The 13315-nt window shown below is 53.3% G+C and overlaps 1 protein-coding gene across 7 annotated transcripts in view; it reads right to left on the reverse strand.

Annotated features, from left to right (window-relative positions):
- The window catches only part of CFAP161 (cilia and flagella associated protein 161), a 32077-nt gene extending 24751 nt beyond the window's left edge, over positions 1 to 7326 (reverse strand). For 4 of the 7 annotated variants that reach the window (XM_033100260.1, XM_033100256.1, XM_033100257.1 and 1 more), the window contains exon 1: positions 7007 to 7325. The gene's annotated coding sequence lies outside the window, so the exon portion shown is untranslated. Of the gene's footprint in view, positions 1 to 7006 lie in introns of all 7 variants that reach the window. The other 3 variants (XM_033100258.1, XM_033100262.1, XM_033100259.1) reach the window with 2 other exon arrangements.
- Between the last annotated feature and the right edge of the window lie 5989 nt (positions 7327 to 13315).

Genomic DNA, 13315 nt, shown 5'->3' on the forward strand with positions numbered 1-13315 from the left:
AGTAAGACTACCTGCTTTGCTCACTTGCCACAGCAAGTCCATGAGGTAGTGGATTTGAAGGGTGCCGGCTCGCACTAAGCGCTCCACAAATGGTGCCTGTTACAGCTGCCGGCACCGGCGCCATCGTTGTGACAGGCTCCCTCCGTGCTCCCCTCCTCCAGCTCCTGGTCCTGCACTAGACTGACATGTTGGGCCTTTCAACCCAAGGCCGTCTCGAAGGCCTGTCTGGCCAGCTCGCACTAACCCTTTCTTCTTAGCACTTAGGATGTTCCAAACCTACAGCATCTCCTCGCTGTAGCCAGTCCCACACCTCACATTCTCCTCTTTGAAATTAGCACCCAATTTTAGGACCCCTCACCAGCTATGTGTCTTGCCCCATCGTCTGTCCTCCCCTAGCCGCCCATCTTGAGGTCTGCAAGTGAAGCCAGCATCCCTTAGGGCTTGCCTGCCCTAGTCACCAGCCTGCCCTCCCCATAAGCAATCCAAACGTCGACCAGATTCTGTGAGCTGATGCGACAGGGGGTTTATGCAACACTCTGCATGTGCCATCTCCTCTCGCGCTCCCTGCAAGAGGTGCTGTGCAGGAACTGGCCTTGAAGACGTGGCTGTGGCCCTGTTCCAGCATCTTCTCAGACCCAACTGTCACTCCGCGGCTCCAGTGCCAAGATCACGGCCGCTACTTTCCGGATCCTCTCGCTGTGAGAGCATTCTGAGGACGACCACCGTCTGTGCCAAAACACGCCCACGCTTCCTGGCACCCTTCTCCTAACAGTTTGGCCACCATGTGACAGAGCTGTTCCCCGGCTCAGTTCTAGGCCATGATGAGACTCAGTAACAGTTAAATGCCCACCTGAGTCCCCTGTGCACCTGGCACCTGCCATCCCCGGAAGTACCCCCGGAGCCACACCTTTGACCTGGGAACACAAGGTACAGTGGGCAGCAGTGCGGCGAGGCCATCGGTCAGGCGCACTTAGGTTCCTGGAGAAGGTCCCATCGCTGTCTGTCCTTACTCTGGAGGACACCGCTGGTATCCAAGCAGCACCGCAAAGCATCCCGGCCGGGGGAGCCCGAGCAGCAGGTGCAGTGATGGACCTGGGGGCACAGCCCAGAGGACTCGTCAGCCAGCAGGGGCTGGACGTGCGCGGGTACGGCTCCTGGGGTCTGACCATGCTGATGTGCCGCCATACTGGCTGGCCAAGAGCTCTCACCCCAGCACAGCCTATGTGTCCCCTGATGATGGCTTCGCCAGCCCCTCCCTCTCAGGTCACCCAGGTATCACCCCACCAGCACCACCATTATTCAACAATTAAAGGTAAATATTTGGCACAAGAGGGGGCGCCAAGGCCTCTGCCCCCACACTATCTCTGCTTCGTTCTGACTGATCAGGGTCCAACCCTGGCTGGACCCATTCTCCAAAAGGAAGGCTGAACTGATCAGAAACCTGATGTGGAAAGTCGGCCCCAGCAAGGCAGCATTATGAAAACCAACATACGGACGTGAGGTTCTCAGCTCCTTCCTCGAGCACTGCCAGCTGGTGGCCAAACCCGTGTCACCAACACCAACTCCATCGGCCACCACTCCAGCCTGGGAATCGCAGGGAGGCGCTGCCCACGTTCAGGAGGACGCTACCCAACGACACAGCTGGGCACCCAACGACACAGCTGGGCACCCAACGACACAGCTGGGCACCCAACGACTCAGCTGGGCACCCAACGACTCAGCTGGGCACCCAACGACACAGCTGGGCACCCAACGACACAGCTGGGCACCCAACGACACAGCTGGGCACCCAACGACACAGCTGGGCACCCAACGACACAGCTGGGCACCCAACGACAGCACATCGGGGGAGGAGAGACCTGACCAGGGTAGACTGCTTTTTGTTCAGAATGAGGATTCCTAAGGGATAAAAAGTGAAGACTTTTTTTTCTTTAATTTAAAGGGTAAAGGAAAATGCCTATAACTGTCGAGCACATAAAACACCTCAGGCAGAGGAAGAAAAAGGGAGCTGGCCAAGGCCTTGTCTGATGGGTCAATGAAACTCGGGGGAGGAGTCCGCAGAGCAAGATCTCACAGAGCAGTGGGCCGCTGTTCATGGCTGAACGCAACAGGAAGACATTCTGAGGCACCGGTCAGCTCAGAAGACGCCTGTCCTGACTTACGCAACTGGGCTCTAAGTCAAGTTAAAGGACTCAGTCATAGGGAGGCTGTACTGATCAATCTATTATAGAAACACTCAAATATATATAAGCACTGACATGATTTAAACACAGAACGAAGGTGAAATGATTATTGTGACTGTAGTGAAAAGTAATGCACTTAAATAATTCTTGAAGAAAAATAATAATAATGAGCATTAAATTTTGTCAAAAATCACAGGTTGAATCAGTAATAATGTAATAACTATGTATATTGCCAGATGGGTACTAGACGTATTGTGATCACTTCTTAAAGCATATAAATGTTTAATCACTATGTTGTACACCTGAAAATAATATAATATTTTCAGGTCAACCATTATTAAAAATAATTTTTTAGAAAATCCCAGGCCATACCAAAAACCTGGGAGGCAGGCACAGAGGTGGAAGAAATTTAAAGTGGAAATTTTCTCCTCTCATGATGACTTTTATTGAATGTTTGCAAATTGTTACAAACACTTTACCTGTATTGTCTTAAGTCTCACACATTTTGAGGTAAAGATCACACCCATTCCACAGTTGACAAAACAGATGCAGAGACGTTATTTATTTGCATAAATAACAGGGAAAAAAATCCTTTAGAAATATGACAGACAGAAGGAGAGGGAGATTTGCATAACTTTAGGTCCATAAAACAGATGTTTAAAAATAAGGATTTAGAGCCATGGAAATGATATCATTTACTATGTGTTAGCCTCTCTGGCATTCAGACTTCCTTCCTGTTGTAACGTCTAAGGTGGAAAGAGGATGCTTCATGGCAACAAACAGCCCTGCAAGTCGGGGCTATTTGTGGGCCTCTGGGAGCCCCAGAGCCTGGTGCCAAGTGCTGAGAGTACCTCCCAGGGCTCGGGCATCCATCGGAAGCCAGGACCAAATCCCCCTTCCCCCGAGTTAGTTTCCCGTGCTCCTCCTGGGAGGGTCCTGGGTCAGGGGTGGAGGAGCCTGGCAGGAAGAAGCCATAACCACGAACGGTACCCTGCTCTCCTGCGCAGAGGGCCTGGGGGTGACCCTGCCTTCGAGGTGAACGACTGGGCAGGGCTCCGCTCTGGCCGTCTGCTTCTGGAGATAAGTGCTTGATGACTCTGTGCAGCCTCCCATTCGGGAGATAAATTTCCTATTAGGGAGGAAATCACACCCCTTCTTCCCCAGAGTCTCCCCACCTTTGGCAATGGTGGGAAGTGACCACACCCACTCTTCCCAACCCCGGGGGATTCCAGCATTGGAAAGTGCAGAGCTGGAAAGATAAACATCACTGCGTATCCCTCACTCCCTCATTGTTCCTCTTCAGTAGCAGAAAAGGAACAGAGAACCAGGCCACGCGGAAATTCATCCATCTGCAGGCGTTGTTAAGGGAACCACTGCCTTAAACTAGGGGCTCCGCCCTTTCCTCCTCCCCAGCAGCCCCACCCACCTCTTGAGGAAAACAAAACTTGGACTTTCATTTCCCAGGTAGGCTTGGGGACCCTCCTCCTTCTCTGTCCGATGGGCACTGGGCCTGTCGTGATCGCTCCGTAAAGCATACAGACCAGAAACGAGGCGTTGAGAGTCAAGCACGGCTGCAGGCCTGGCCTGCAGTTGGGTCTGCAGAGCTGGTTTTCTCCCTTCCAGGCTGTGGCGCCTGGAAGGAGTTCCGCATCCGCCCCGGCCCGGACCTGAGCCATAGGAGGGCATCATCCTTTTGTTCCTCTGCCCACTTCCCTGGGTGACTGAACAAAGGGGCAGTCAACCCAAAGTCTGTCGATAAATGGCCAAGTCCACAGCGCTGTAAAAGGACAGGCTCCTGGCTCCCACTGCGTCCTCTGTGTGTCTCACCTGCCAACTAAACTCGAGCCTTTTTCGGGCAACGTGGAGGGCAACCTATTTTTCCTGCTCACGTCTTTGTTCAAACCGTTGCCGCCCTCAGAAGGACCCCTCTCCACCGGTGCCTTCAGCATCCTTTCCATCCTTCCCCGTGCAGTTGGAACTCCCCTCCTTCCAAGAAGACTTCCCATTCTGATGTCTTTTTCCAGAGTCCCCCTCTCTTCTTTGGAACTCCTCCGGCTTTTTCTCTGCCCCCGGATTTCAGACTCACCCCCTTCTGCCTTACCCTCAAGGTCTTTGCACATCTGCTTATTCCCCCAATAGACCACCTGTAAACAACGCCTGGGCAGCACCATTTCGTCACCGCACTCCCAGTGCCTAAAGCAGGGACGTGGTGGTGGTGACGTAAAGAAATGGGCCGGGGGCACACCTGTGTCATGCACACCTGTTATGTACACATGCATTCACAGGTGGCACCTCACGATTTCTCTAAAGAGTCTAAGGAAACTTTAGTAACTGACCGCAACTCAAAGAAGAACAATTTCGACAAGAAGAGAACAACATGTTTCCAGCACCTGGGATGAGCTGTTTACCCCAGTTGAAGGCTGGATTTATCTCTGAGTTTCCTGGATGGGAGGGAAACGCGCTGGCTCATACCCTTCTCATTGTACAATAACTTTGGAATCAGGCTGGAAGGAGAAATCTTTCCTGGCACCGTGTTCAAGGAGAAATTTATCAAGTGAGTCCTTATATAACAGAGATGAGGTAACACATCCAACATCTCCAACCGGCATTTTGCAAAAGGACACAAATGTCTTCAGATGGGCAATTCTGGGGTTCGACTGCAGTTCAGACAGAAGGAATTTCTTCAAGGAATGAGACAACAAGGCACGCAGAGTTCCCTCCACACTTGTAGAAGACGCCTTGGTATCTCTGCTTAATATCCAGTCTCACAGACGCACACAGGCCCATGTGAAGGATCTGGGAGGTCAGCTTGCAGCAGCTTAAGGCAAGAAGCTGGGACAAGCACGGTGCCGCCCCGGGCCAGAGCCCAGACAGTCTGGCCTTCCACGGGGCCCTGGGCTGAACGCCCACTGTCCATCAGCAGGCCATGCCCAGGCCTGCTTGGCCGGAAAGGAGACTCAAGAGAACTGGGGGGCTGTGGGGCTTGCAGATGTCATGACAGGCAATGAGAGAGACTTGGGGGACACACACATCCTGACAGCAACAGCAGGCCTCAGGTCTGAGGGAACCCCTAAATGCGAGGCCTACCAAGACGACAGACAAGGAGGTCTAGCTCCTGCCTCCGGTGGGGCTGAGCCCGAGTGCGGAGGCCTTGGCGTGTCCATCTGTGAGTGTCAGAGGCAGGAAAGACAGGTGGGGCTGACCTCCTGACTGCGTGGTGGGAGGAGCCGAGGCCCAGACAAAAACATGAGCCCACGGGCTCCTGTGTGGCCACCACAGGTAAGGTGCTGCGGGCTTCAGTTCTGAGTTGGCCGTTTTGTCTGCACACGGAAGGGGGTGCACCTGCCTCTCGGGGCCTCACACACAGCCTCACGGAGCCGAGCACAGAGCTACCTCAGGGGTTTCCCGCTTGTGCTGTGCGTGTCTACAAGGACCTGTCTCTCTCTTCCTCCCCTTCTGTGCCCACTGCTCCGGAGGCTGCTCCTGAAAGGCCAGCTCTGCCCCTGTCCGGCATGTGACTCCAGAGGCCTGGCTCCTTTTCTCTGAAGGTGTTTCTGGTGGAGAAAAAGGGCTGGTCTCTCAGTACCTCTGACTGCAGTGAGACCTGTGAATCCAGACCGCACGGCCACCTCAGACGGCACGCGTGTGGCAGATGCTTCCCACTGTCCTTGTCAATAGGTGCCATGAGCTAGGGGAGGGCAGACAGCACCCACAGGCCCGAGGAGGGGACCACCAGACGCCCGGAAGGAGGAGTCATTCCGTGTCCCCTTCCCTGTGATGAGCTGCAGCTCTATTCTGGGGACCCCGGGGGCTGGGGGTGTGATGCCCGGGCCGTCCTGGGAAGCACTTCCTGTGAGTTTTGCTCCAGCAGTATCCAGGTGACGAGATTGAAATTCACTGCACGTTGAGCCCGAAGTGAGGCCATCAGACCCACTGTGTGCTGAGGGTCCCCGAGCGGCGAAGACACAAGCTCCACCCTGTCCCCTGGGAAGGGACAGGGGCACCTGGTGTAACCTCCATCTGGCGGCGTCATGCCATCATCACCAACGGCAACAACGAGAATGGCATCCGAGGAATGACGGGCCGGCCATCAAGCACAAAAGTGCGACATGTACTTTCCCGAGAGAAAATGTTTTCCATTCAGCTGAAAAGTCCAGGGCGTCAAATTGATTGATTGATTAAATGGCTTTTTAAAACTTCCTAGCAACTCCTCCTGTGGAACAGCTGTCGTCTACGCACCTACTCTGTGCCCAGCGCACCGGGCACTTTACATTCCACCCTGCACTGATCGCCACGGCTCACAGCACGAGGGCTGCAGGGCCAGGGGAGGCGGCTCTTGAGAAGCTACATGTCACTATGTCATGTTCGTCAGAAAGGGCAAGTCCAGCCAGACACACCTGGATGCAAACCAGGAGCACTGGGAAAACGTGGGATGGGGAGACCACCCTCGGGCAGCCCCAGGAATGAAGAGCCACCATGACCTCAGGGTCCCGGAGGTGGGACTGACCAAGACCAGCCATACCCGAGTATCGTCCCCAAGTGTGCCCAACCGGCCCTGCAGCCAGCCTGCGTGGCTCCTCCCGGTCCACAGGTAACACAGCTGGGATTCCAGCCCAGCCCCTGGCTGGCACCCGGACGCGAGCAAGGTCCTCGCAGAGGCTGCAGGCTCAGTTCCCGGGCACGGCAGTAAAGTGAGTATTGCGATGAAGCGAGTCACAGATCTGTGACTGGTACCTAAAAAAGTCATGTGGACACTATGGTGTGGTCTGTAAAGCGTGCAACCGCACTCTGTGGAAACATGTACATACTTTAATTAAAAATACCTTGTGCCTAAGTGACGCTCACCGCCGTCTGAGCCTTCAGCGAGCCGTCCTCTGTGCGCTGCAGGAGGGTCTCGCCTCGGTGCTGATGAAAACGTAGTATCTGTGAAGCGCAAGACATCGAGGTCTGCCTGTGTGTGATCAAGAAAGAGCACAATTTCATTTTGTGGAGCTTTTTCTACAACAAGGGGGGCTGCTACCTTTGGGGAAGCCACAGCAGCCGAGGGCACAGCAGCCGAGGGCCAAGTACAGCACTCCTGGTCCCCACGCACATTCCCTTCCAGGCGGTATTTCTCTTCACTTGTTCAGTCTTCTTTCCTTTGCCCTTTCCCTCTTCTGCTTCCTTTTTCCCTTTCTCCTACTCTCTGTCTCTATGTCTGAAAGAGTCAGGGTCTCTGTGAGACTAGGCCTCCCTTTCAGCTTTCTTCCTCCGGACTGGGAGTCAGCTGGGGCTCACGTGATGGTCGCTACGCTACAATTCAGAGCGCGTTTGCAGGGCAGGGTGGAAGGAGAAGAGTGAGCTCACCAGGCAGGGAGAGGAATGGCCTTGATCTAAACTGCAGCCTGGTTCTAATTTTAGCAACAACGGAGCGCTGGACTTCCCCGAGGTTTCAGATTGCCCCGCTCTCCCTCCTGCTCCCTGCCCCGGGCTGACACCAGACATGTGGAAGAGATTCAGATCACAAGAATCACAGGTCACACCCATGGCTCATCCGGCCAGCCTGTCTCAGAAAGTGGGGACAGGGAGTCTCAGCCTGTAGGGCTTAGCCAGCGCATGGTAAACGCCCTGAGCTTACAGATGAGCACAGACGTAGAGAGGGAGACAGCTCCCCACGGTGAGTGGCCAGAGAGCCAGGTGCAGAGCCCAGGTCCTCTGGCATCGAGTCCTGCGTGCCAGCTGTCATGCCACCCTCTCAAGGCTGCGGCCTGCGGAGATCCTTTTTCCCTTTTGAAGGACGGGCCATACAGGAACATTCCTAAATCATTTTCCCTATTTCTTTATTTTTTTAATTCCATATTTTAAAATCTACCTACAGTGAATTACACATAGCTTAGGTGTATAATCTGGTGAATTCTGAAAAACGTGTACACCTCCATCAAGATAAAGAACACATCCATCACACCCAGACAATCCCTTCGTGCCCGCTTCAGTCCGTCCCCCTATCTGTGCCACAGGCACCCACACCTCTGATTTCCATCGTCCTACACTCGTTTTGCTGGTTCTCAACTTCCAACAGATGGAAGCGCGGTGTCCGGGCGAGCGGTAAGATCCTAACTTCTCTCCGTGCAGTCCTTCACCAGGTGGTCCCAGCTGCATTTCTCTCACCCAGGCCCCTTTCTGCGGCACTGAGCACAAAGGGCCCTGACCTCTGGGTCTCCATCCCCTGAGCCCCCAAAAAAGGCCACATGATCTGTTACATTGTCGAGCTAAACGTCTTTCAACCTAGTTTCCTGCCACGAGTGAGGCTTGCACCCCTGAGAGTTCCTGAGTCCATCCTTCCAGATCTCCTGGAACAGTCTCCAAACCTTCCCGTTACTCAAGAATGACTTTTTGTTCTGCAATTAACCGGAATGCTTTTCTCCTTAGAACACCAGCACATTTCTTCATGTTTTTTCCCCAATTAAGCTGTTGAACAGTTTGGTCAATGGTTTAGTAACTCAATGAGAAAGCTCTTTAAATTGCACTTTGTGATCTCACTGGGCGGGGATTTTCTACATCCATTCTGAAAAATTTAGCATTGAACAGAGGTGTGTGTCACTATAAGTCTACCAGTGACTGGTCCTGTTTTCAGACTTGTCATTGTGTGTCCTTGGCAACTCTGCTGTCCCCAGTGGGAAATGTATGTGCATTCGGCAGCAGTACCTCCTTGGGGGCATCCCCCACCTGGCCGCACCTGGGGTCACCTGTGCTGCCTCCCCACTAAGGGGCAATGAATCTTGCCTTTCCTCTCTTGCATGGACCTCACGCTATGGTCTCATAGAAAGGCTTCTCGGAGGACACTCCATTTCTGGGTCATTAGGCCTGGTACAGCAAAGATCAATAAATAATCAATAAACTACACTGTCTCAGTCTGAGGGAGAGTGAGACAGGGGTTCCCCCAAAGCACTGTGTCTTCCCGTCCCATAGACCAGGGAGCTCCCTTCCTGGTCCTGTGCCAGGACAGATCCTCTGAGGTGCTGTGACCAGACCCTGTCCTAACCTGAAACCCCTTGGTGCCAGGGCTGGGGTGAAGAACCGGAGGAGAAAACGGCAGGCACGGAGCTGCAGTGCCATCTAACTGCCGGCTGTCCCACACTCCCACACAACCATCTCATCTCACCTGGGCGCCCACCTTTTGGGTAATCACAACGGCGTTCTCCTGACCCCCCTTACCATCTATTATTTTGGCGGTCACAAGTTGATGTCAGGTGCCCAGCTCACCGAACTGTACTTGACACAAAATAAAGGCATAGTCAGTTCCTTCAAGAAAGTCTTCTGTTTTTGTTTTCCGGAACCATCATCTGTTCAAGTTTCACTGAGCCCTCACCCACCATGCTTTCCTGAAAATAAGACCTAGCCAGACAATCAGCTCTAATGGCGTCTTTTGGAGCAAAAATTAATATACGACCTAGTCTAATACAATATAATATAATGATAATATAATAATATTAATATAATACTGGGTCTTATTTTACTATAAGTAAAATAAGTGAAACGGTAAATTTTACTCTTACAGTAAAACAAGATCCGGTGTTATATTACATCTATATTATATTATATTATAATACTGGGTCTTATATTAATTTTTGCTCCAAAAGACACATTAGAGCTGATTGTCCAGCTAGGTCTTATTTTCGGGGAAACACGGTATCCCCAGTACCTTTCACACTTTTCCCTCGGCCTCCCTGGACTTATGCCCGTGGTTCCCTTTGTTGCCTTCCATGAGAGCAGCAGAAGTCTCCTTTCCCTAAAGGTAGCACGTGTGACATCACCTTACACTGTTTACTGTCCAGACAGCTAACTCTGTTTCTGCCCGCTTCGTGACCATCAATAATGAGGTGTTTGCTTGACAAAGGCGCTTTCTTCCTTTCTCATTTTCAAAGAAAAGAAACTCAGCTGGCAGATGCCTCCTTTGCAGCCTCCTGGCCAACCCCACATAGTTCGGAGCGCAGGGGGCAGGACAAAGCCTGCACGGGAACCCCAGAGCCCCTGACTGAGCCTGTTCCGAGCATCCAATCAACTGCACATACTGCACCTCCCTACTGGCTATGCCAAAGGCACGGCAGTATCCAGTGTCCCTGGGCCCTCTGGCTTCCTGCTGGGTTTGGCCAATGGGAGGCCCCAGCAGGTGGGAGGGGCAGGAAGGAGGTCAGGGACTGGTTTTCCAGGATTCCCTCTGTGAGCCTGCCTGCAAGGGGCTGCCTGCTGACCAGAAGTCCCAGCTCCTCTGCAGGCATCTCGCCTACACGACTTCCTCCCTCCAGATTCCTGTCACTGGTCCATCCCATCACCGTGAGCTGTATAGGCGTCCGATCACTGCACGATCCCGCCAACATCCCCCGCCCCAAACACTCCTCTAGTCAATCCTCCATTATCCAAATTTGAGTGTGCCACTCATTTCCTGTTGGGCGCCTGCTTGGTAAATATTCATAAAAATATGTGGAGGGGTGTCTATCTCTGGACTTTACATGTGAAGCGTAAACGCATGTGGTAAAAATGGCCAAGCCTCCTCTACACACTGAAAACTGTGGGAAACACGTGTAGTGCGTGCCTACACCCAGCCATCCGTCCGCGCTTCTCCCCACTAAGGGACCGGCAGCCTGTAAGCGTGTGGGAAGGGGAATGGCGCTGCTCTCAGCGGTACGGTGGCCTGTGTGTCACACCTCCCTGCCCACGACGTCCTCTCACTGGGGACCCTCAGGCTGGGCTGTGTGCTGCTCATGTGTCTTTAGATCAGTGCTTTGCACTAGGGCTGGATCCTCGCAGTCGAAGCTCCGTGACTAAGACGCTGCTTCACCACAGGCCATGCACGCTCCTGCTTGGCGTCTCCCACAGGAGCCCAGGGGTGAGGTGTGGCTGCTGCTGGGGGGAGGGACTTGCCCGCCTCCTGGCAGACAGGTCACCTGTACCAGGCACGCCTGCTGATAACCGCCTCTCTTTCGCTGCCTGTGGAACATGCGGACCGCCTCTGGCTGGGCTACTGCCACAAGGCCCAGGAGCCCCCCAGCGCTCCTTTTCTTCCTGCCTAACATGCGACAGGAGGGGCTCGGTCTGAATTCTCTCTAGAAGCTGGGAGTTCTTGGGGCTATTTTCGTTTAGAAACATACGGCCTTCTGCTACCTTGTAGGGGAGCCCCCATATCCACATGAGTTTCCAAGACAGTGTTAGAAGAAAAGGATTCAAAATGCTCATCTTTGGGGGTGCCACGGTCCTAAAGGTGAAGAAACCTGGGTTCTAACCTGGCTCTGCCACAGACCTGCTCTGCAGCCTGTGAGAAGCAATCGCCCCATTAAGACCTCTGCTGTTCCCCTTTGTAAGATGCAGGCAATTGAACATGTCTCTTAACTCTTCCAGACTCATCTGGGAGGAGCCGACGTGATTAGTCAGGAGGACCAGAGTCTTCTCCGTTAGGAGTCGTGGACTGTACAGTGTTCTAACCTCTGCCTGAGACGGCGATGGACCACATGGTCAGGCAACGCTCACTCCTACCCTACAATTTCAAGGTCATGTCCCCCGATGGACCAAACCAGTAGTAAGGGAGCTACTGGACATGAGTCCCTCAGACTTTTCATGGCCCCCCACATCTATTAATTTCTGCTTGCCTTTCTCTACCCCAGCAGTTTTTACTCTTAAAGCTGCCTAGGAAACATATTCAGACAAGAGTACAAATTAGTCAGAGACTCTCGGTTCCGCCTCCATGTTGAGAGGCCACTGCAAGTGAGTCTGCTACACAGGATGCTGGAGCCTGTGTGGCCGGAGAAGACGGGCTCATCTTCCCAGAGCAGAAGGTGCTGCCTCAGTGTGGGCTGGAAAGGAAAGGCTCTGCGGGACAAGGATAGGCCAATTTGCCTCCTTTCGCAGGAAATGGGTGAAGCCCAGCTCGAAATTCTTACTCAGACGTTTTGTGCTGTGAAGGAAATGTCTTCTGATAGTACAAAGCTATTGGTTTCCTGTTGTGAACTGAGAGTTTCTGGCATGCCCAAGAATGGACAGGAAAGGAAAGGGTGGTTGTCCCTTGGAAGTCCTTGTTTAATGAAAACGCCAGCTCAAGGGCTTCCAGGACACTCCAAGTGCCCGGATGGGAGGTGGGAGGTTGGGGAGAGGTCACGGTAGTAAGGAGTCAGCGTGAGGAGACCAGCTGCAGCTCCACAAACATGCGTGGGCACCGTGCTGTGTGCCGGGTACACCAGATGGCTGAGGCGGTCTGTCCCTTCACATAAGGCCTAGTGGTGGAAGCTGATACAAAAATAAACTGGAGGAATATGAGCAGGGCTAAGATGGAGCTTTCCTGGAGTACTGTGGCCACCTACAGCTGGACCGTGGACCAGTCTATACCGTGTGGGCTGTTTCCCTCTGTTTATAAGGGTATGGATAAGGAGTAGAACTTTCCAAGACATTTCCAACATAGTAGTAGTAACGACTGAGCAGAAAACATGTCCTAAGTGTTTTCCATGCATTTTCTCATCTGACCCTCACACTAAGCCTGTGACATGGATCCATGGCAACGTTGCTAAGGACACACCTCCTAAGCGGCAGAGCTGGATTCCAGCATCCCTCGTTACACCTCCACCCCCAGTCTGCCCCCTACTTCCCTGCATTTGGGGGCGATGGGTTTGCCCCAAGTCTGGTCCTGAGCCATCCTCTGGCAGCACGCACCGCGCTGCTGCTGTCAGAGCTGCTGCTGCCGTCACTGTCGGCACCGCTGGCCCAGCTCTAGCAAGTCCAGGGCTGTCTGTGTGCCACTGTCACTGCCACACTGGCCTCCTGGAGGCTTCCCCTAGAGACCTGCCTCGGAGGTCCCCACAACACCACCTCTAAGGCTGTAGAAGGGAGGCTCATCTTACTGAACGGTTTGAGGAACTGAAAGGAATTCAGATGTAGAAGAAATACCCAATAGTTCACAAAACAGAAATGTTCCCACCACCCAGCAGAGAACCATCTCTCCCAGGAAGTTAAAACCCGTTAGGAGGTGATGGTGTGGGCATCCCACAGCCCCCAGGCTCGCTCCCCTCTCTGAGCTCCCCTTTCTATGCCAGCCTTCGAGTCCTCAGGCGCTGCCCAGAAGAGCTGTGCCTGTGCCTTGTAGCCTGTCCTCCCCCCACCACTAGCGA

This window comes from Rhinolophus ferrumequinum, chromosome 28 (genome assembly GCF_004115265.2).
Source record: "Rhinolophus ferrumequinum isolate MPI-CBG mRhiFer1 chromosome 28, mRhiFer1_v1.p, whole genome shotgun sequence".
NCBI lineage: Eukaryota > Metazoa > Chordata > Mammalia > Chiroptera > Rhinolophidae > Rhinolophus > Rhinolophus ferrumequinum.